This window comes from Dermacentor andersoni, chromosome 8 (assembly GCF_023375885.2).
Source record: "Dermacentor andersoni chromosome 8, qqDerAnde1_hic_scaffold, whole genome shotgun sequence".
In the NCBI taxonomy this organism is placed as follows: Eukaryota; Metazoa; Arthropoda; class Arachnida; order Ixodida; family Ixodidae; genus Dermacentor; species Dermacentor andersoni.
The window spans coordinates 2325291-2337624 of record NC_092821.1 but is presented as its reverse complement, the minus strand read 5'-3'; positions in this window follow the sequence as shown (position 1 = coordinate 2337624).

Below are 12334 nucleotides of genomic sequence, written 5' to 3'. Positions count from 1 at the left end.
GCTGGCGCCCTACTGAGTCAATGACGTACTCAGGGTATCCACAAGCCATTAATTCCCTCCGCACAAGTGCATTGTCCGCCATGTGGTCTTCGGCTGTTGTGCACACGTTTTTTGCCCGACGAAGAAGAGAGCCGACAACAGACCTCTTTTGCGAAGCAGGGTGCACCGATCTTTAGTTTAGGTAGCGGCCCGTGTGACTGTGCTTCCTAAACACCTTGAATAACAGGTTTGGCCCATCTCGCTGCACAAGGGTGTCCAGGAACGGCAGTTGCCCTTCAGATTCCACTTCAACGGTGAACTTGATTGCTGCTTGTATAGTGTTTAGGTGAGCCGTGAAAGGGTCAAGGTTTTTCCTTTGCAAAATGCTGAAACAGTCGTCGACATATCTGAGGAAGACTTTAGGTGCCGGTGTAAACGACGACAACGCTTGCGCTTCGATAGCCTCCATTGTTAGGTTAGCTACTGTGACCGAAATCGACGCACCCATTGCTGCTCCGTGTACTTGCCGATAAATTTCTTCTGGAACGTGAAATACGTATTTGATAGGCAAAATTTAGTAGCCTACCTATGTCAGGCACATCGATGGGGGATCTGTCAGGCAACGTCAGGTCTTCGTCAAGGGCGGCGACGCAAACTTCCACGGCCATGTCTATTGGTACGCTTGTAAACAGTGAGACCACGTCAAAAGAAACTAAAACTTCGTCGGGGTCGACGCTTGTCCCTTTAACCTTTTCAATGAAGCCGTACGTGTTGCGTATGTGCGTGGCACGTTTTCCAACGAGTGGCGAAATGATTCTGTGAAGAAAATTTGACAGCTTGTGGAGCGGCGAACGTGTGAAGTCCACAATGGGGCGCAGGGGAACATCGGGCTTGTGCACTTTCGGTGGGCCGTATATTGCTGGGGCAGATCCATTGTGGCAAATCAGTCTGTAGTGCAACTGCTTGTGCTGAGGCGGCACCATACGGAAGACGTCGGCGAGCAGTTTCTGCAGATCCCTTTGAAGCTTGGGTGTCGGGTCTCTTGCGACGCTGGCGTACGTGTGAACGTCACTCAATAGCAAGCACATTTTTTCGATATATTTGCTCCTGTCTAGAAGGACGGTAGCGTTCCCCTTGTCGGCGGGAAGTACGACAATATCCCGGTTCTCCTGCAACCTCTTGACAGCGGTTGACAACCTCTTGACAGCCGAAGACCACATGGCGGACAATGCACTTGTGCGGAGGGAATTAATGGCTTGTGGATACCCTGAGTACGTCATTGACTCAGTAGGGCGCCAGCTGGCTCGCACAGCACCCACCCAGCCTGGACCCCCTAAAAGACGGGCTTCGATTCCGTATGCCCCCGGCATAAGCGAGACTCTTGCACGCGTCCTGCGGTCATATGACGTGCAGGCTGCGCACGTGCCCTCCCGGAAACTTAGACACGTGCTCGTGCATGTGAAAGACCCTTTGGAAAAGGACAAGTTCCCAGGCGTGGTGTATGTCATTCCGTGTGCGGATTGTCGGTATGTCTACGTCGGTGAAACCGGCAACTTCAAAACAAGACTTAAGCAACACATGAATGACGTCCAGAAACGACACGTTGCATCAAATGCCTTGGCCGAACACTGCGCAGCCACATCACATAAGATTAACTGGGAGAAATCTTGTGTGATTGCCAAGGAGCGAAATCATTCTTCGCGTCTTTATCTTGAGTCCCTAATCATCCAAACCACGGCGCACACTCTTAATCGCAACGAAGGCAATCTGCCGCCCATGTATGCCAGGTGCCTTAATCATGTTTTGAGACGCATATAAAAAGGGGCGCCAGCTCTGCCGCTTCTTTCATTGTGAACAAGGCTCCCGTGGGGGAGCCGAAACGTAAATAACTCTTTTAAACCATTTTTGGTCGGTGTCCAGACCTCTTCCTTTTAAGTATGGTTCCGTAACTTACAGCGTTTGCTCCACAAGACCCATCGCCTGCAACAACAAGCTTCCGCTAGCCTTAAATATGCCACTCTTGACGTGCTTCGCAGTGGGCATGCAAAGGCGGCCAGCATATGGTCCTGCCAAATGTTTGCTCTTCTGACCCAGGTGGTATCTGCGCACTCGTACACGACGTTATCCCTCCGTGGTTTTACAAAACGTTCGCTTAGCCTTCCATCGAAGTGCTGTTCGGCCGATTCTTCCGACAAACAGCGCTGCCCTGCACAGCTGCCAGGAATCTACAAGTTTTCGTACATTACAGTGTTTGTTCCACAAGACCTATCCACCGAAACAAGAAGCTTCCGCTCGCCTTAAATCTGCAACTCTTGACGTGCTTCGGCAATGGGCATGCAAAGGCGGCCGGCATGCGGACCTGCTAAATGTTTGTTCTTCTGACGCATGTGGTATCTGCGTACTCGTGCGTGACGTTATCGCTCCGTGCTGCGAAAAAACCTACACTTGGCCTGCTATCCATGTGCTCTTCAGCCGATTCTTCCGAACACCAGCGCTGCCATGTACATCCGCCAGTATGCTCCGCGGTTCCCCACCTTCCTTGTTCCACAAGACGCATCGCCAGCAACATCAAGCTTCCGCGGGCCTCTCAATCTGCCACTGTTGACGTGCTTCGCAGTGGGCATGCAGAGCCGTCCACCATTCGGACTTACCAAATGTTTGTTTTTCAGACGCAGGTGGTATCTGCGTACTCGTGCATGACGTTATCGCTGCGTGGTGCGAAAATCGTTCGCTTGGCCTTGCGTCAATGTGCTGTTCGGCCGATTTTTGCGATAACCAGCACTGCGCTGTACATCCGCCAATAGTCTCCACGGTTCCCTGCCCTCCCTATTCCACAAGACCCATCGCCAGTAACATCAAGCTTCCGCAGGGCCTTTCAATGTGCCACTCTTGAAGTGCTCCACAGGGGGCATGCCAAGCCTAGCAGCATGCGTATCTGCCAAATGTTGTTTTTCTGACGGAGGTGGTATCTGCGTACTCGTGCGCGACGTCATCACTCCGTGATGCGACAAAAACTTCCCTTGGCTTTCATCCATATGCTGTATTTTCCAACAACCAGCGCTGCCATGTACATTCTTCACTAGGCTCCGCGGTTCCCTACCCGCCTTGTTCCACAAGACGCATCGCCAGCAACATCAATGATGATGATATGTAGCGTTTATTGGCGCAAGGGCCAAGTGTGACCAAAGTTCGCCAAGACAATGGTGATGAGCACTGAATGGACTAATGGCTGATGTGACGTGGCTGTAGAGAGGCCTAAAACTGAGAGCTATAAGTTGCATAAAATACACAAGGAATGAAAATGTGAGAATGGCTAAAGTAGGGTATGCTATAAGTATAGGATGTACAACAACGGTGTTATAGCGTTAGATGAATAAAAAATGAACAGGTGATTGTTGTTGACGAATAGCAGAACAGCCTCAGCTTGAGTACAAGGGCCTGGAGGCATCTGCTATAACATAGGTTCACATCGCAACCGTGGCCTCTCGCAAGAGGCCGTGTTACGAATTTCTTGGACAGAAAACGTGGAGCGTATCAACGTCGTTTAGAAAGGCTAAGGTAGACTGCATGTGAAATAGCGGTTCTTTGCCTAGAAACAGTGCCAGGTGAAGTGGTATATACTGACTGTATGCTAAAGGGAAGTGTTTTTTTCTTCTCGACTTGTGTTTCGCGGCATTCTAGGAAGAAATGTTGAACACTGAGTGTCTCCCCACATCTACTACACATTGGACGTTCACCGTCGCTCAACAAAAAGCTATGTGTACCGTAAGTGTGCCCTATTCTGAGACGACAGAATAGGACATCACTTCGTCTGGACTTGGTCAGTGATGGCCAGTATCCTAAATGTGGCTTAACTATGTGGAGTTTATTAAGGGTTTCAGCGTCCCATTTATGCTGCCAGTAGGTTCTGAGTTTTTTCCGTAAGTATGGCTTTAGGTCTGACCGGAACGGCTACGGACATGCTGCAAGCTTTTGTGTCTAAGGAGGTAGCAATTCGGTCTGCCAGGACGTTACCTTCAATACCTCTGTGTCCAGGCACCCAGCATATCGTTACATGTTGGCCAGGTGCATAAATAGTACAGAGGAGAGAGAAAAGATCTGCAATTACTGGATTTGTGTGGTTGAAGCATGACATCAATGTTTTCACAACGCTTAATGAGTCTGTGTATATGACCGCCTTATGTAGTTTTAACTGTTTGATGTGTTTCGCAGTCGACCACAGCATCTTTACGCCTCTGCTGTAAAGATGCTTGTTTGAGGGTGCAGAACATCGGACTCGGAAAAGGATGGGCCGACGGCTGCATATGACACGCCAGCATGTGATTTAGACGCATCTGTGTAATACTCTGGACACGTTTATCTAAATTGTAATTCCAGAAAATGCATATGAATGTGCGCCTCTGGAGCATGCTTCGTTACCTCCACAAATGACGTGTCACACTCAATAATTTGCCACAACCACGGTGGAAACGGCTTGGCAGAAGCCATGAGACTATTTTCATAAATAGGAACATCCATGTCCTCGCTCAGCTTTGTCACACGGATTGAGAATGGCTCTCTGGCTGTAGGTTTGTTACGAAAGAGTGTTGCAGATGTCATATTGTTTATGGTGGGATAACAAGGATGGTTTTTGTTAGCATTTACTTTCAGAAAATAATTAAATGTAGAATATAACCGCTGCAGATCTAGCGACCATTCATTTGATTCGACATAGAGGCTTTGAATCGGACTCGTCCTAAAGGCGCCGGTGGCGAGGCGGATACCAAGATGATGCACAGGGTTCAGCATCTTAAGAGCACTGGGTGGAGCTGAGTGATACACAACGGCACCGTAGTCTAACCGCGATCGTACAAGGCTCCTGTAGAGGTTCATGAGGCATTTCCTGTCGCTTCCCCATGTTGTATGTGACAGTATTTTCAAGATGTTCATTGTTTTAAGGCATTTAGCTTTCAAATACTTGATATGAGGAATGAAGGTTAGTTTTGAGCCGAGTATTATGCCTAAAAATTTATGTTCAGTGTTGAGTGGTATGTGTTGTCCATGCAGCATAATATCAGGATCTTGTATCAAACCTCTCTTTCTAGAAAAAAGTACACAGGAGCTTTTGAGGGGGTTTAGCTTGAAGCCATTTTCATTTGCCCATTGTGAGACCTTGTTCAGTCCGAGTTGGACTTGGCGCTCGCAGACAGCAAGATTACAAGACTTAAATCCTAATTGCACGTCGTCTACATATATTGAATAAAACATTGAGGATGGTATGACTTTGTGGAGGGAATTCATTTTCACAATGAAGAGGGTGCAGCTAAGCACGCCTCCTTGTGGCACACCAGTCTCTTGAGTGAATAGCCTGGACAGGGCATTGCCCACTCTAACACGGAACGTGCGGTTAGTCAAGTAGTTTTCTATCATATTTAGCATGTTGCCCCGTACGCCCATTGCAGGTAGGTCTCGCAGGATTCCAAATCGCCATGCTGTGTCATAGGCTTTCTCCAAGTCCAGAAATACAGAGAGAAAAAATTGTTTGTGTTTATAAGCCTCTCTAATATTTGCCTCAATGCGAACTAGGTGGTCTATTGTTGACCTACCCTCCCTGAAACCACATTGAAGGGGATCAAGTAGACGGTTGCTTTCTAGGAAATAGATTAGACGTCGATTTACCATTTTTTCATATAACTTACACATGCAGCTTGTTAGTGCTATTGGCCTATAACTACTGGCTAATGCGGGGTCTTTGCCTTGCTTATGAATTGGGATGACAATCGCTTCTTTTCATGAGGATGGAATATGCCCAGATACCCACATGGTGTTGTAAAGGGACAGAAGTGTGTTCAATGTTTCTGGATGCATATTCTTGATCATTGCATACATTATGCGGTCACTACCTGGTGCTGAGTTGCTGCAGGAAATGAGAGCAGCCTTCAGTTCAGCGAGACTAAAGGGACAGTTGTAAGGTTCATCTGCTGCGCATTTTCGTTGAAGGCGCCCTCGCTCTATGCGTTCCTTGAACTTTAGGAAAGTTGGCGCATAGTGTGATGCACTAGAAATATTTTCAAAATGCTTACCCAGGAAGTCTGCCTGATCCTTCATGGTGTTGCCTTGAGCGTTTACTAAAGGAAGCGGTTGTGCTTCCCTGCCCTTTAATCTGTTCACCCTGTTCCATACCTTACCTCATCTTTGTAAGAATTGATACTACATATGTACCTTTCCCAGCTTTCTCGCTTAGCACGTCGTCGTGTTCTTCTGCCCTGTGATTTTGCCTTCTTGAAATTAATGAGGTTCTCCGCAGTTGGAGAGTCACGAAGCAGGCTCCAAGCTTTATTTTGTTTTTTCCGTGCCTCTTTGCATGCGTCATTCCACCAAGGCAAACGACGCTTATTAGCAAGTCCGTTAGTTTGTTTTACGCATTTTTCAGCGGCGTCAATAATAAAAACTGTTAAATATGCCACAGCATCATCAATGTTTAAAGAACTCAAATCATCGTACTGTAAATATGTGATCTCCTGAAACATTTCCCAATCCGACGAGTCGATTTTCCATCGGGGAATCTGTGGAGTACATTCAGCGCGTTTTGTAAAATTGAAGAGAATAGGAAAGTGGCCACTTCCGTACGGGTTTTTCAGGACCTTCCAATCAAGGTACGGCATTAGAGATGGAGAGGCTATGGTTAGGTCTATTGAAGAATATGATTTGTGTGTAGTGCTATAAAAGGTAGGTTCTTTTTTATTCAGAAGAACTGCACCGGTACATAAAAGAAAGTCTGCTATAGTACGCCCTCTTGTATCACAGCGCGAGTCGCCCCATAGCGTATTATGGGCGTTCACATCACCTGTTAAAATGAATGGTTCCGGAAGCTGGTTGACTAGTGTTTCAAGATCCCTTAGTTGCAAGCGATGTTCCGGTGGTATGTAGAGGGAACAGACCGTAACCAACCTGTCGAAAAGAATCGCCCTAACCGCTACTGCCTCAAAATTAGTTTGAAGGTGGAGGTGTTGGCAAGCAACTGACCTCTGAGCTATAATAGCCACGCCACCAGACGTGGCATGGCCATCATCGCGATCTTTCCGGAATAATGTGTATTGTGTTAAGAAATTTGTATTTCATGTTTTCAAGTGTGTTTCCTGAACGCAGAACAGTCTAGGATTAAATTCTCGTATTATTTCTTTGATGTCATCTAAGCTGTTTAGAATGCCACGGGCATTCCAATCAATAATTTGTACAGCCATTTTATTAGGATGAGAAATGTTCTGTGTTCAGGTGTGTAGTGGTGTACTTTAGGTAACAGGACCGTCGTCTGGCCCTGTTATGGGTTTTTTGTTTGTTTTGGCGAGCTCGAGGGAGCCACGCCGGTGTTTCGGCACCAAACGTGCCGGTGTTGTGTCCATTGCCTCCTGGGAAGCACTGGACGCCCGAAAGTGCGGGCTTCTAGTTTGTTTGTCAGACCTCGCCTGTCGAGGCGTGGTCTTGAGGCCCGACGTACCCGGGGTAACCGGCCTCTGTGTCTTGGTGGGTGGCGCAGGTTTAACTGCTTCCACCTCGGGGGCGGGAGATGCCACAGCCAACGGCTGGCTGTGCGCGGGCCGAGCAGGTGGCGCAGGCCGGTGCCGCGCTGCCCCCTGACGCGTCGCATCGGCGTACGTTGTGGTGTGGAATGGCGAGCACCTTTCTCGTGCTTCCTTGAAAGAGATGTTTTCTTGTACTTTTAAGGTGATTATTTCCTTTTTTTTTCCAGTTGGGACAAGATCGGGAGTATGCTGGATGTTCACCGTCACAGTTTACACAGTGAGGTGCTGCTTCACATTTATCTGAGGCATGGCCTTGGACTCCACATTTTGCACATGTGAGTTTACCACGGCAGCTCTGCGATCCGTGGCCAAATCTGACATTGAAAGCATCTTCTTGGATTAGGGATGTATGGTCTGACAGCTATCTTTGTGTATCCAGTTTCTATTGTTTGTGGCAGATCGCAAGTGGCAAATGTGAGGATCAGGTGCTTTGTAGGAATTTCTTTATTTTCCCTTCGGATAATGATTTGTTGTACGTTAGTGACATTTTGCTCTTTCCAGCCCTCTAACAGCTCTGTTTCGGACAAATCAATGAGATCTGCATCAGATACTACACCGCGTGCTGTGTTCATAGATCGGTGAGGGGAAACGGTAACAGGAATATCTCCAAATGCCACGAGTTTGTTTAGTTTGCTGTGCTGTTCTTTATTATGGATTTCAAGGAGGAGGTCCCCGCTCGACATTTTGGTGACCTTATAGCCTGGGCCAAGTGCATCAGTCAAGCCTTTTGCAACAAGGAAAGGAGATACGGTTCTAGCTGGTTTTTCTGTTTTTTCGCTGTGAACAACTTGGAATCGGGGGAAAATTTCTTTTGGTTTGAAAAGGCTTAGAATTTCATCGGTGCGTCCCCTCTTTTGAGGGTGACGATCAAGCAGACATGGAAAAGCAGGTGTTCCCATAATATTTTGGTCACTTTCGGCGGCAATGGCGGCCACCCACCATGGAGCCCAACAGGGGGACGCTCTATCACTTAACGTGTAAGGCTACAGACGCCAGCCGTGCATTGCTGCTATAACCTAATATAACATACCCAAGGGAGGGCACATACACAAGGTTAACCCTAGCCGCCTAGAAAACTGGGAAGTGACGGAAGAGAATAGATGATAGGACAGTAAAAGAAAGGAGATAGGAAAGAAAAAGATTGAAGAGGGGGACAGGAAAAGGCGACTGCCGATTTCCCCCGGGTGGGTCAGTCCGGGGGTGCCGTCTACGTGAAGCAGAGGCCAAAGAGGTGTGTTGCCTCCGCCAGGGGGCCTTAAAAGGTCCAAACACCCGGCATCGGCTCAACCTCCAGGATCCCCTTTTCCCCGGACACGGCTAAGCCGCGCACGGTTAGACGCGGGAGGGTCCAACCCTCGTGTGCTCGGGTACGTGGTGTCGCAACGCAATAAACGCCTGCTGACGCAGACGCCCCTGCGGGGGCCAGCAACATCAAGTTTCCGCGGGCTTTTCAATCTGCCACTGTCGACGTACATCACTGTGGGCATGCAAAGACGGCCAGCATGCGGACTTCCCCAATGTTTGTACATCTCACGCAGGTGGTATCTTCGCACTTGTGCGTGACGTTATCGCTCTGTGAGGAGGCAAAGCGTTCGCTTGGCCTCCCATCCATATGCTGCTCGGCCGATTCTTCCGACAACCAACGCTGTCCTGCAAATCTCCCAGGATGCTACATGTTTCCTTTCCTTACAGTATTTGTTCCACAAGGCCCATCGCTCGAAACAACAAGCTGCCACACGCCTTAAATCTGCAACACTTGATGTGCTTCGCAGTGGGCACGCAAAGCCGGCCAGCATGCGGACCTGCCAAATGTTTGTTCTGACGCATGTGGTATCTGCGTACTCGTGCGTGACGTTATCGCTCCGTGATGCGAAAAAAAACCTACACTTGGCCTTCTATCCATGTGCTGTTCAGCCGATTCTTCTGACAACCAGTGCTGCCCTGTACATCTACCAGTAGGCTCCCCGGTCCCCTGCCCTCCTTGTACAACAAGACGCAGCGCCGGCAAAATCAAGCTTCCGCAGGCCATTCAATCTGGCACTGCTGACGTGCTTCGTAGTGGTCATGCAAAGCCGGCCAGCAAGCGGACTTGCCAATTGTTTGTACTTCTGATGCAGGTAGTATCTGCGTACTCGTACGCGACGTTATCGCTCTGGTGGCCGATTCCTCCGACAACCAGCGCTGCCCTGTACATCCGCCAGTAGCGTCCATGGTTCCCTACCCGCCTTGTTCCACAAGACCCATCGTCCGCAACATCAAGCTTCCGCAGGCCTTTCAATCTGCCACACTTGACGTGTTTCGCAGTGAGCATGCAAAGCCGGCCAGCTTACAGACATGCAAAATGCTTGTCCTTCTGACGCAGGTGGTATCTGCGTACACGTGCGCGACGTTATAACTCCGTGGTGCGACAAAACGTTCGCTTGGCCTTCCATCCATGTGCTGTTCAGCCGATTATTCCGACAAGCAGCGCTGCCCTGTACATCCACCAGTAGGCTCCACGGGTTTCTACCCTCCTTGTTCTACAAGACGCATCGCCAACAACATGAAGCTTCCGGGGGCCTTTCAATCTGGAACTCTTGACGTGCTTCGGCAGTGGGCACGTAAAGGTAGCCAGCATGCGGACCTGCCAAATGTTTGTTCTTCTTACGCAGGTAGTATCTGCGTACTCGTGCGCGACGTTATCGCTCCGTGATGCGACAAAATCTTCCCTTCGCCTTCCATCCATGTGCTGTTCAGCCGGGAGAGAAAGAGAACAAAACATTTATTCGAACCATCGAGGTGGTTGCTCTTGAGGTCGAGTGGTTGGTGTCCTCATTGCAGGACTCCACTGGCCATGGCTGCTCGACGTACTTGCTGGGCGTGAGCTTCTTGTCCCGCCAGGGTATCGCCAGTCAGCCGTACCTCCCACCGCTCGAATGACGTGCTAGGCGTTTTAAGTGTTGAGGTTTGCCCCCGCACCCCCACGAAATGTGAAAGAGTGTAGGGCGTGTGTCGCCGCACCAGGGGCAGATGCAGCGATATGTATGTGGGAACGTTTTAGTGTATCTGTGTAGGTTTCGAAATGTGTTGGTCTGAATAAGTCGGAGAGCTACGGCATCTTCAGTGCTGAGCTTTCTGTGAGGCGGAGGATGAATCCTTAGAATAGCAGCTTGGGCTTGTTGGTTTTCCATCCTGCTAGTAACAGCGCAAAATGTAGACAAGGGACGAGACAAGAAGACACCACAAGCGCTGTTTTTTTTTTTCTTTTTTTTTTTTTGACAGCGCTTGTGGTGTCTTCTTGTCTCGTCCCTTGTCTACATTTTGCGCTGTTACTAGCAGGATGAATCCTGCGGTTGAGTCGCTGGATCTCGAGTCGGTCGCAGTTATTGGACGGCAGGGGCATGAAGGTAAAGGGTGGGGATTGATGAGACGATTCGTCTTTCCCCTCTCGGTTGATTAGCGCTCGAGCTAGGGCGTTCGCCCTTTCGTTTTCCTCCAGACCCGCGTGGTCCGGCGTCCACGTGATTTCATGGTATTCTCGCAGCCTCGGGCCTAGAATCTGAGCCGCCAGCAGAGGTGTTCGTCCGTTGGTAAAGTTACGGCAGGCCTGTTGCGAGTTGGTAACGACATGGACTTCCCTGCCTACCCTGTCTTCTTGTTTAATTACCAGCGCCGCGGCTATGGTCTTAGCCGCAGCTGGGGTTTCTGCCCTTACGGAGGCCGCAACGGTCAAGGAGTTGTCTCTCCCGTTCACGGTGGCTACCGCGAAGAGGCCCTCTACAGGGTACGCAACCACGTCCACGTACGTTACGTGCAGGTCACCCTTGAATTGTCGGCGCTGTCTGTCGACGAGAGCCTTCCGTCGTCCTTCATGGAGTTCATGGCTCCGGTGCTTCCGTATCGGTTCGCCTTCATCTTGCCTCTGACCTCAGGCGGGAGTGATCGTTGCCCATCGAGGGCACGGAGCTCCGTTGCCGTTCCGGTCCGGTGGAGGATGGCTCTGCCCGCCGCCGTCTTCTGTAGTCTGGTCTTTTGCGAAGCCATAACCGCGTTTGACAGCTCAGCGAAGGTTTTGTGGATACCGAGGGCCGCTAACTTCTCGTTTGAGGTGGTGACAGGGAGACCCAGGGCCGTTTTGTACGCGCCCCTGATGATGGCATCGACTTGTTCTTGGTCGCGCTTGTTTAGCGAGTGATAGTGATACGGCATGTTATATCTTATTCTACTGATCACCAGAGCCTGGACGAGGCGAAGCGCCTCCTTTTCTCGTATGCAATTCTTGTAATTCTTTAATTCTTGTAATTCGTTTATAATCCGCGAGATCTGGTTGGTGGCAGACCTTAGGGTTTGGATGGTGTTGGAGGCTTTCAGATTGCTCTGGATCCAAAAACCCAGAATCGTAGTCTTATTGCCTTCCGTGATCTTCTGGCCCTCAAGATAGAGGTCGATAGGGCCGGGGGACTTGTAGATTCCTCCTCCGTGCACCCGGATCACCTCGGACTTTTCCGGTGCACAACGCATCCCGCTCGCTGCCGCAAATCTCTCTACGGCCGTCGCGGCCTCTTGAAGGGTCGCCTCTTTTCGCGCTAGGGAGCCCTTGGTGGCCCAGAGCGTGATGTCGTCTGCGTACAGGGCGTAACCTAGGTCAGGGATCTCCCGCAGCTTTTTGGTCAGCACTAGCATCGCGACGTTGAAGTGAATCGGGGAGATTATCGCCCCTTGCGGTGTTCCTTTGTTCAGCACGTGGATCGTATCCGATCGAGTCTCTCCTATTCCGATGGTTGCCGTCCGGCCCATCAGGAACGATTTAACGT